The 10,375-nt window shown below is 37.6% G+C and overlaps 1 protein-coding gene across 2 annotated transcripts in view; it reads right to left on the reverse strand.

The window, feature by feature from the left end:
• Window positions 1-10,375, reverse strand: part of LMNTD1 (lamin tail domain containing 1) — a 143,658-nt gene that overhangs the window by 132,339 nt on the left and 944 nt on the right. The gene's annotated exons all lie outside the window — the stretch shown is intronic.

Below are 10,375 nucleotides of genomic sequence, written 5' to 3' on the forward strand. Positions count from 1 at the left end.
AAAAAAAAAAAAAAAAAAAAAAAGAACAGCAACAAAACAATAACAAAATTATTGGCTTATATAGTAAATTACATGCCATGAAAAGGTCCTGGGGTTTATTGTCAGGAAAAAAATAATGGGTTCAAATATTGTGTCTGGCACTTACTACCAATGTGACCTAAAATAAGTTATTTACACCTTTGTTCAGTTAAAGCGGAATAATATAACATCTTCCCTACTTGGTAAGATTATTAATAATGCATATTTTGAAAGCAGCATAATGGCCAATAAATGAAAGTTATGATTCTTCAGCTTAACTTCAAATAGATTCACTTTTTATAAAAGTAATGTAATAACTGCTTGTACTATTATTTATCCACAAGGGTAAACATTTAAAATATATATTTAATATGTACATCAAACTCTGTAATAAATAATAAAAGAAACATTATGAAACTCTGAGGTTCCACAGAATATAAGATAGGATACACAAGTTGGATGTTAATTGTGTTACAACTGCTGAAAACCTGGTCTTATTCATTTAGGCTTCTCTGCTTTCTAATTCTAATTTTTTCTTTACTCTTAATAATAAATATATCATTATTATTTATACTATTACTTACAACCATAGTAGGACTTTTCCCTTTTTAAAAATTAGCTTGAAATTATTTATACTACAACAAATTTGTGAATTTGCAATCAGAAATTCTAAAATTCAATTCAGCAACTCGAGAGTTTTTCTTACTGTACAGTCCCCTCATTAATTCAGCCATGCTCCAATCAAATCTTTAAAAAACATTTCCCCAAAGTTAGTGGAATGAATTTTATGATTTAGATGCCATTTAAAAAATAATATATGTCAAAGAGTCCAGGTAAGGAGCTATACTTTTATTTTGGGCCTCAAGAGAAGGAGGCTTATTGTTCACAATACTGCCATGTTATGAACTGAATGTGACACTTCCCCCAAAATTCATTTGTTGAAGCCCTAATTGCCACTATGAGGGTATCTGAAGGTGGAGCCTTTGGGAGGTATTAGGTTTAGATGAGGTCATGAGGGTGGAGCCCCCATGATGTGATTAAGTATGCCTTTATAAGAGGATGAGAAGACTAGAGCTCTCTCTCTGCCATGAGCAGACAGCCATCTATGAACCAGAAGGAGGGCCCTCACTAAGAACCCAACCATGCTGCATTCCAATCTTGTACTCTCCAGCTTTCAGAACTGTAAGAAAGAAATGTTTGTTGTTTAATCCTTCTGGTTTGTGATGCTCTATTAAAATAATCCAAATGGACTAAAACACCCCATCTCTTTTTGGCCATCTCTGCTTTAGTATTGAAGGCACCAAAAAATAAACATTAGCTTTGTTCTCCAAATATAACTTTCTTCTCCTTTCAAAGAATATTTAAACAACAAACCTCTCTTTTAATCATCTTTCTCCTCTCTTCAGAAAAAAAACAAAAAAAACAAAAACAAAAAAAAAAAAAACATTGAGAGCCTGATTCTTAAGAAAATTATTTTGAGTCAGAGCTACCTTAGCTGATGCTCAGTGGATTAACTTCACACTGGTGCCACACCCCCAACCTAAGCTCTATACAGCCAACCGGAATTTTATATAAGTCCCACAGGTCAGATTTTTCAGGACTGTATTTTCAAATCTTCTATTTAATCATGCCATGTCTATGATATATTTTAAATATTAGAGGTCAGCATGCATTCAATAATTCAGCTAATGCAGCATTCCAAGCACTGTTCTAGGCATTGAAAATATAGCAGAAGATCATAGCCTTGAAAAATGATTAATAGTCCTTCAAGAATACGCTTCTCTAGGACCTTATATTACAGTGAGTGAGACAGAAAATAAACATATAAAATGGTAATTTTAGATTGGGGTAAGAGTTATACGGCAAGTCATGACAGAAATATAATTTACATTATGATTGTAATGGGATGAGCAGGGGAAGACTTTCTAAACAGATGACAGTTGAGTTGAATCCTGCATGACAAGAAGGAGCAAGCCATGCAAAGAACTGGAGGAAAGGCTTTCAGAAGAAGCAACCAGCAAGGCCAAAGACCCTGACACATGGCGTGTTTGAAAAATAAAGAGGCGGGCAGTGTGCTGAGTAAGAAAATAAAGAATGGCATGAGATGAAAAAGATTAGCAAGGGCCTGATGATAGAGGGCATTATAGACAGTAGGATATAAAATAAACAAGGAAGAGACTTACATATTCCTTTTTAATAGCAAGGAAAATATCCCAGGAAGGTCTGTACCAGGTTTTCCTTTCAACTCATTGGCCAGAATTGTGTCACAGGCACATTCCAACTTTTAAACCAATTGCTGACAATGGGAATGGAGCTACCATGTTGGAGCCATGACTGTCGAATGTCACTTGGATGACCAATCACCCCAAAGACTATGGCCCCTTGGGAACTGCACAAAATCAAGGTTCTGATGGCAAAGAAGAAGAGAGAAGTGGCTGTTGTGCAGGCTCCTGATGGAGAGTGCCAGAGAAAATCAATGTTTGTTATCAAGTGGAGGTACCAGGTAGACAGTTGATTTTGAGTCCGAAGTTCACGGTGTCGGATTAATGGCAAATGGCACGTAGCTGACATTTATGGTCAGGAACTATACAAGATCATCTGAAGAGATTGCATATAGATTTAGAAGTCAGCCCAGTATTGAGATATGCTTTAGCATATCTCAGTATTTTGAGATCAGATAAAGGAAAAGAAATAAAGAAAGGATTGGCCAGAGCTAGATATGGGAAAGCATTCATCATAAAAGTCGAGAGAGAAAGTTTTCCAAGAAGGAACTGGACGGTTGGATCAGATGTGGCTGTGAAGGTGAGTACAATGAAAACAGGAGAAGTGCACACAGGATCGAGCAATAATGAGACTGTGGTGGCCCTGACAGCAGATTCAGTGAGTAGTTAAGCAGAAGCTTGAAGCCAGGTGTGGTGGCTCATGCCTGTAATCCCAGCACTTTGGGGGGCCAAGGCAGGAGGATCACTTGAGCTCAGGAGTTCAAGAGTGGAATGGGCAACATAGTGAGATCCCTTTCTTTCCAAAAAAATAAAAATTAGCCAAGTATGGTGTTATGTGCCTGTGGTCTCAGCTACTCAGGAGGCTGAGGCGGGAGGATTGCTTAAGCCCAGGAGGTTAAGGCTGTAGGAGCGGCCACTGCATACCAGCTTGGGAAGCATAATAAGAGCTGTCTCAAAACACACAAACAAAGAACCCCCCTACAACAACAAACAAAACAAAACAAAATAAAAAAAACCACAAAACAACCCAGAATCCTGATAGAGTAACCAAAAGAGTGAATGATGAAAACCAAGGAAGTATTTTGAGGGTTTTTTTGTTTGTTTGTTTGTTTGTTTTTGTAATTTGGGAGTTCACAGAACTTGCATGTTGTTGTCTGGAATGACGCCATGTGGAGAAAGCCTTGATGCTGCAGAATAGAAGGATTTTAACTAGTTTAACTGTAAGAACAAGAATCCTTGGAAAAATGAGGATGGGAAGGATCAGAGTAGGACTGGAAGGATTCACCTCTCATAGAAGCAGACACATTTCTCCTGTTTCAACAACAGGGAAGGCAGGGACAATATGGGCACAGAGACTGAGGTACATAGATTTGACGAGATGAAGGTGCTCTTGTCTGATCTTAGATTGTTTTTCAATAAAGTATGAGTCTAATTCATCAGCTATGAATAGGAGGGAGAGGGTTTGGGGAGAGAGGAAATGTGAAATAGTCATTTCAAAGACTCAAACAGGAACTTAATTAGGGAAAACTAGTAGGACTCTTTCATAGTACTAAGGGCCTATTTGAGGCCTGAGATTACAAATTTAAAGTGCAGCCAGGACAACAGGTGTGATTAATATCCAGGCATAGAGAAAATGGCTAGCTGGGCTCAGGAAGAGTTGGAGTCTAGCCAGGTAAGAACGGGGAGAGTGGGGCCAGAAAATTCAGCATGTTTTCAATTAAATGATTTTAGAAATGGGTCATGAACTGTAAGCTGGGCAAACAGAGAAGCAAGGTTAGGAGAGTAGTGAAAATTGTGAAAGAGTGACAGCATCAATGGACTAGAGGCTTCAATAACTAAGGAATAATTGCAATGGAGATGCAAGGGTAGGGAGCTGAGGAGAGAGGTAGTCAGGACCATTAGACATATTTCCACTTTGAAAGGTTAGGTTGCTCATACATCATTACTTGGCAGTCACTGCAGCCTTTTTAAAAAGATCAAAGCTACTGCTGAGCCCAGCTTGCTAACATAAGAGTAGAATTATGTGTGGCTAAGAAGCAGCCATGTGATTAGGGAATTGATAATGTGCTAATTCAGTGATGCCGTGGTAAATCAGGCCACAAAACATTAGATCTGAACAACAGAGCAGCATCATAGCATAGGGAAAAGAGCTGGGGCCTGCTTCAAACCCAGCCATGACATGTAGCAGCTGTTTGTGTTTCAGACTTTCTGAGCCCCTTTGCCTTTTGGATTATCCTTTTAAGCTGGACTATGGTTACCTCCTTCACAGGGTTATTAGGCATACGAAGAAGGATAATGTATGTTAAGTGCCTATAAATAACAGGTTCTCAGTAAATAAATATTAATTACTGTGAAAATAAGGAGCCATGTTCCTACTGCTGCATGGCAGTTTTGGAGTCACTTTGGGAAGCATGTAGGTGTTGAAGGGATGTGACACCCAGAAGGACAATGAAAGGACTCTCCTTATAGGGACCTCATGGGTGAGGGCAAATCCCAAGTTGGTTATTACATTGTATCTAATAGTTCTGATGATAGGATTGAAGTCCTGTTTGTTGGCTATTGACAGTACAGAGGTCAAAATAAAATCACAATACCTGGGTTAATTTTTTTTTTTAAATAGTAAACCCCATGCTAGGAGAGATGCCATTGTTCAAGATGGTATGGGGTGGAAAACCTACCCCTTGCCCAGCAAGAACAGGACTGTTGTTTATAGACAGCTTATGGACAGTAGAGCTCAGTGTCCCTAAATGTGTTCTGAAACCATCCTAGTCTTTATCTTCCTCTCAGGTCCCTCACATCTCTCCTGGCCCTCTCCCATCACTCTGGCCTCTAACCTGCCCCTGATTTGTCATTTGATTATTCTGTCTTCCTAGATTCATCTTGGTTTCCAGCATCTGATCTCCCTTTTCAAGGGCCTTCTGCTTTCCTGTTGAGGCACTCCCAGTATCCACCCTGGCCCCAGGATCATTTTTTTTTTCTCTTGTGATTTTCTCAAAACCCCTTAGAGGGGCAACTGGGTTGAGAGGGTGATGTCTGCCACTCAAGTGTGTTATCCCAAAGTCTCTGGTTCTTCAGTACTTCCTGGTTTTGATTACTGCTGAAGTAAAAGGTAGCCTGAAAGTATGCAGAAAGGAAGCATCAACGATAGTTCAGCAAGAGGTCACCACGAGGTGGCCAGAACAAAATTCCAACAGTAGTAAGCTGCAATGTTTAAAAATATAATGTCCTGATGGCTTTAGAAAATCCTTAAAAGGCACGTAAGGATCTATTGGAGCTTAGAAAGTATAAATGCAAACCAGCTCCAGCAATTTTGCTTTCAGTGTATTTGCATTTTAGTCTTTCAACTTCAAAATTCAAATAATATGAAAACTTCTCTATGATATGAATCTATTAAATTTGAGAGGTGGTCAATATACCTTGTCTAAGACCTTTCAACTAAAAAAAAAGCAAAAATAAAGTGGCATACTCTTAAAATGTATTTCCTTGTATTCTGGGATGAGAATAATTTGGATTTTCTTCTGGTGACTTCTCAAATCTTTACAATGTCATTTTCTAAAATGTTTGAATAGGTTTTTGATGCCTTTTTATCTATAGATCATTTGACTATTTAATAATGTTGTGTTGTCTACAATAGTAAATATTTTTCTTATAAAATTTCTACAATCTAGGTGCAGTGGCTCATACCTATAATCCCCACCAAAGCAGGCAGATTGCTTTGAGCTCAGGAGTTTGAGATCAGCCTGGCCAACATGGCAAAACCCCATTTCTACAAAAAATACAAAATAATTTGTTGGCCATGGTGGCCCGTGCCTGTAGTCCCGGCTGCCCTAGAGGCTGAGGACGGCTTGAGCCTGGGAGGCAGAGGTTGCAGTGAGCTAAGAATGAGTCACTGCACTCAGCCTGGGTAACGCAGCCAGATCCTGTCTCAAAAAGAAATAAAAATAAAAAATGAAAAAATAAAATTTCTACAATCTAGCACAAATCATTTTTGGAAGTAGTTACAGTATAAGTTTAAAAAATAAAATGTATAGTTAATCTGTGTTCATTCGTTCATGCTATTATCTTTAGCATGTTGCATGGTTTCTAACACCAGTTGAATAAATACATTAATACATCAATTATTAATTCATCATCTTCTGACTTCTCAGTATTACATATAAAGAAGCATTTGCTATTATATTGAATTAAATTTATTTCACTTGAAATCTTGAAACTGGATAATCTGCCTTTAGTTGACCAAAATGGTTCCTCCTGACTCTTACAGATTGGTAAAAACAGCCAATTTCAGAGGAATTGTCAAATAATATTTAAAACTGGTAAAAGTGGAGACTTAAGGACAAATTATCTGAGGATTTCTTTCTCTTCCTTTCCTTCCTTCCCTGCTCTATTACTATGTTACTATTATTAATACTGAGGCATTATTTAGTCAAGATAATGTAGTTTTCAAAAATATAAAGTTTTTCATTATAAAAGTAATGCATATTTATTGGAGGAAATTTGGAAAACATAGGCAAGCCAAATGGAGGAAGATTTACCAGGCAGATGGAGAGAGAGAGAGAAAAAAAAAAAAGCAGCGGTTGCAATCCTAGTCTCTGATAAAATAGACTTTAAACCAACAAAGATCAAAAGAGACAAAGAAGGGCATTACATAATGGTAAAAGGATCAATGCAACAAGAAGAGCTGACTATCCTAAATATATATGCACCCAACACAGGAGCACCCAGATACATAAAGCAAGTTCTTAATGACCTACAAAGAAACTTAGACTCCTATACAATAATAGTGGGAGACTTCAACACTCCACTGTCAATATTAGACAGATCAACGAGACAGAAAATTAACAAGGATATCCAGGACTTAACTCAGATGTGGACCAAGCAGACCTAATAGACATCTACAGAACACTCCACCTCAAATCCACAGAATATACATTCTTCTCAGCACCACATCACACTTACTCTAAAATTGACCACATAATTGGAGGTAAATCACTCCTCAGCAAATGCAAAAGAACAGAAATCATAACAAACAGTCTCTCAGACCACAGTGCAATCAAATTAGAACTCAGGATTAAGAAATTCAACTCAAAACCACACAACTACATGGAAACTGAACAACCTGCTCCTGAATGACTACTGGATAAACAACGAAATGAAGGCAGAAATAAAGATGTTCTTTGAAACCAGTGAGAATGAAAACACAACACACCAGAATCTCCGGGACATATTTAAAGCAGTGTCTAGAATAGCACTAAATGCCCACATGAGAAGCAAGGAAAGATCTAAAATCCACACGCTAATGTCACAATTAAAAGAACTAGAGGAGCAAGATCAAACAAATTCAAAAGCTGGCAGAAGAGAAGAAATAACTAAGATCAGGGCAGAGCTGAAGGAGATAGAGACACAAAAAGCCCTTCCAAAAATCAATGTATCCAGGAGCTGTTTTTTTTGAAAGATCAACAAAATAGACCACTAGCCAGACTAATAAAAAAGAAAAGAGAGAAGAACCAAATAGATGTAATAAAAAATGATAAATGGGATATCACCACTGATTCCATAGAAATATAAACTACCATCAGAGATTACTACAAACACCTCTATGCACATAAACCAGTAAATCTAGAAAAAATGAACAAATTCCTGGACACTGACACCCTCCCAAGACTAAACTGGGAAGAAGTTGTGTCCCTAAATAAACCAATAACAAGGTCTGAAGTTGAGGCAGCAATTAATAGCCTGCCAACCAAAAAAAGTCCAGGACCAGATGGGTTCACAGCCAAATTTTACTAGAGGTACAAAGAGGAGCTGGTACCATTCCTTCTGAAACTATTCTGAATGGTACAAAAAGAAGAAATCCTCCTAACTCATTTTATAAAACCAACATCATCCTGATACCAAAACCTGGAAGAGATACAACTAAAAAGGAAAATTTCACACCAATGTCTGTGATGAACATTGATGTAAAAATCTTCAATAAAATACTGGGAAACCAAATGCAACAGCACATCAAAAAGCTTATCCATCACGATCAAGTTGGCTTCATCCCTAGGATGCAAGGCAGGTTCAACATATGCAAATCTATAAACATAATTCATCACGTAAACAAAACCAAAGACAAAAGCCACATGATCATCTTGATACATGCAGAGAAGGCCTTTGACTAAATTCAGTAGCCCTTTATGCTAAAAACTCTCAATAAACTAGGTATTGATGGAAGATATCTAAAATAATAAAAGCTATTTATGACAAACCCACAGCCAGTATCATACTAAATGGGCAAAAACTGGAAGTATTCTCTTTGAAAACTGGCAACAAGACAAGGGTGCCCTCTCTCGCCACTCCTAATCAACATAGTATTGGAAGTTCTGGTCAGAGCAATCAGGCAAGAAAAAGAAATTAAAGCGTATTCAATTAGGAAAAGAGGAAGTCAAATTGTCTCTATTTGCAGATGACATGATTGTATATTTAGAAGACCCCATCCTCTCAGGCCAAAATCTCCTTAAGATAATAAGCAACTTCAGCAAAGTCTCAGGTTACAACATTGATGTGCAAAAAACACAAGCATTCCTATAAACAATAACAGACAAACAGAGTCAAATGATGAGCAAACTCCCATTCACAATTGCTACAAAGAGAATAAAATACATAGGAATACAAGTAACAAGGGACGTGAAGGACCTCTCCAAGGAGAACTACAAACCACTGCTCAAGGAAATAAGAGAGGACACAAACAGATGGAAAAATATTCCATGCTCATGGTTAAGAAGGATCAATATTGTGAAAATGGCCATATTGCCCAAAGTAATTTATAGATTCAATGCTACCCCCATCAAGCTGCCATTGACCTTCTTCACAGAACTGGAAAAAAACACCTTAAACTTTATATGGAACGAAAAAAGAGCCTGCATAGCCAAGACAATCCTAAGTAAAAGAACAAAGCTGGAGTCATCATGCTACCTGACTTCAAACTATACTACAAGGCTACAGTAAACAAAACAGCATGATACTGGTACCAAAGCAGACCAATGGAACAGAACAGAGGCCTCGGAAGTAATGCCACACATCTACAACCATCTGATCTCTGACAATCCGGACAAAAACAAGCAATGGGGAAAGGATTCTCTGTTTAATAAATGGTGTTGGGAAAAACTCCTTACACATTATACAAAAATTAACTCCAGGTGGATTAAAGATTTAAACATAAGATCTAATACCATAAAAACCCAGATGAAAACCTAGGCAAAATCATTCATGACATAGGCATAGGCAAGGACTTCATGACTAAAACACCAAAAGCACTGGCAACAAAAACCACCATAGACAAATGGGATCTAATTAAACCTAAGAGCTTCTGCATAGCAAAAGAAACTATCATTAGAGTGAACCAGCAACCAACAGCATGGGAAAAAAAATTTTGCAATCTACCCATCTGACAAAGGACTAATATCCAGAATCTACAAAGAACTTAAACAAATTTACAAAAAACAAACAAACAATCCCATCAAAAAGTGGACAAAGGATATGAACAGACACTTTTCAAAAGAAGACATTTTTGCAGCCAACAAACATGAAGAAATGTTCATTATCACTGGTCATTAAAGAAATGCAAATCAAAACCACATTGAGATACTATCTCATGCCAGTTAGAATGGTGATCATAAAAAAATCTGGAGCCAACAGTTGCTGGAGAGGATGTGAAGAAATAGGAACACTTTTACAGTGTTGGTGGGAGTATAAACTAGTTCAACTATTGTGGAAGACAGTGTGGTGATTCCTCAAGGATCTAGAAATAGACATATCACTTGACCCAGCAATCTCATTACTGGGTATATACCCAAAGGATTAGAAATCGTTCTATTATAAGGACACAGGCACACATATGTTCATTATGGCACTGTTTACAGTAGCAAAGACTTGGAACCAACCCAATTGCCCATCAAAGATAGACTGGATAAAGAAAATGTGGCACATATACACCATGGAATACTATGCAGCCATAAGAAAGGATGAGTTCATGTCCTTTGCATGGACATGGATGAAGCTGGAAACCATCATTCTCAGCAAACTGACACAAGAACAGAAAACCAAACACTGCATGTTCTTACTCATAAGTGAGTGTTGAACAATGAGAACAC

Source organism: Cebus imitator, unplaced genomic scaffold, assembly GCF_001604975.1.
Source record: "Cebus imitator isolate Cc_AM_T3 unplaced genomic scaffold, Cebus_imitator-1.0 Scaffold367, whole genome shotgun sequence".
In the NCBI taxonomy this organism is placed as follows: Eukaryota; Metazoa; Chordata; class Mammalia; order Primates; family Cebidae; genus Cebus; species Cebus imitator.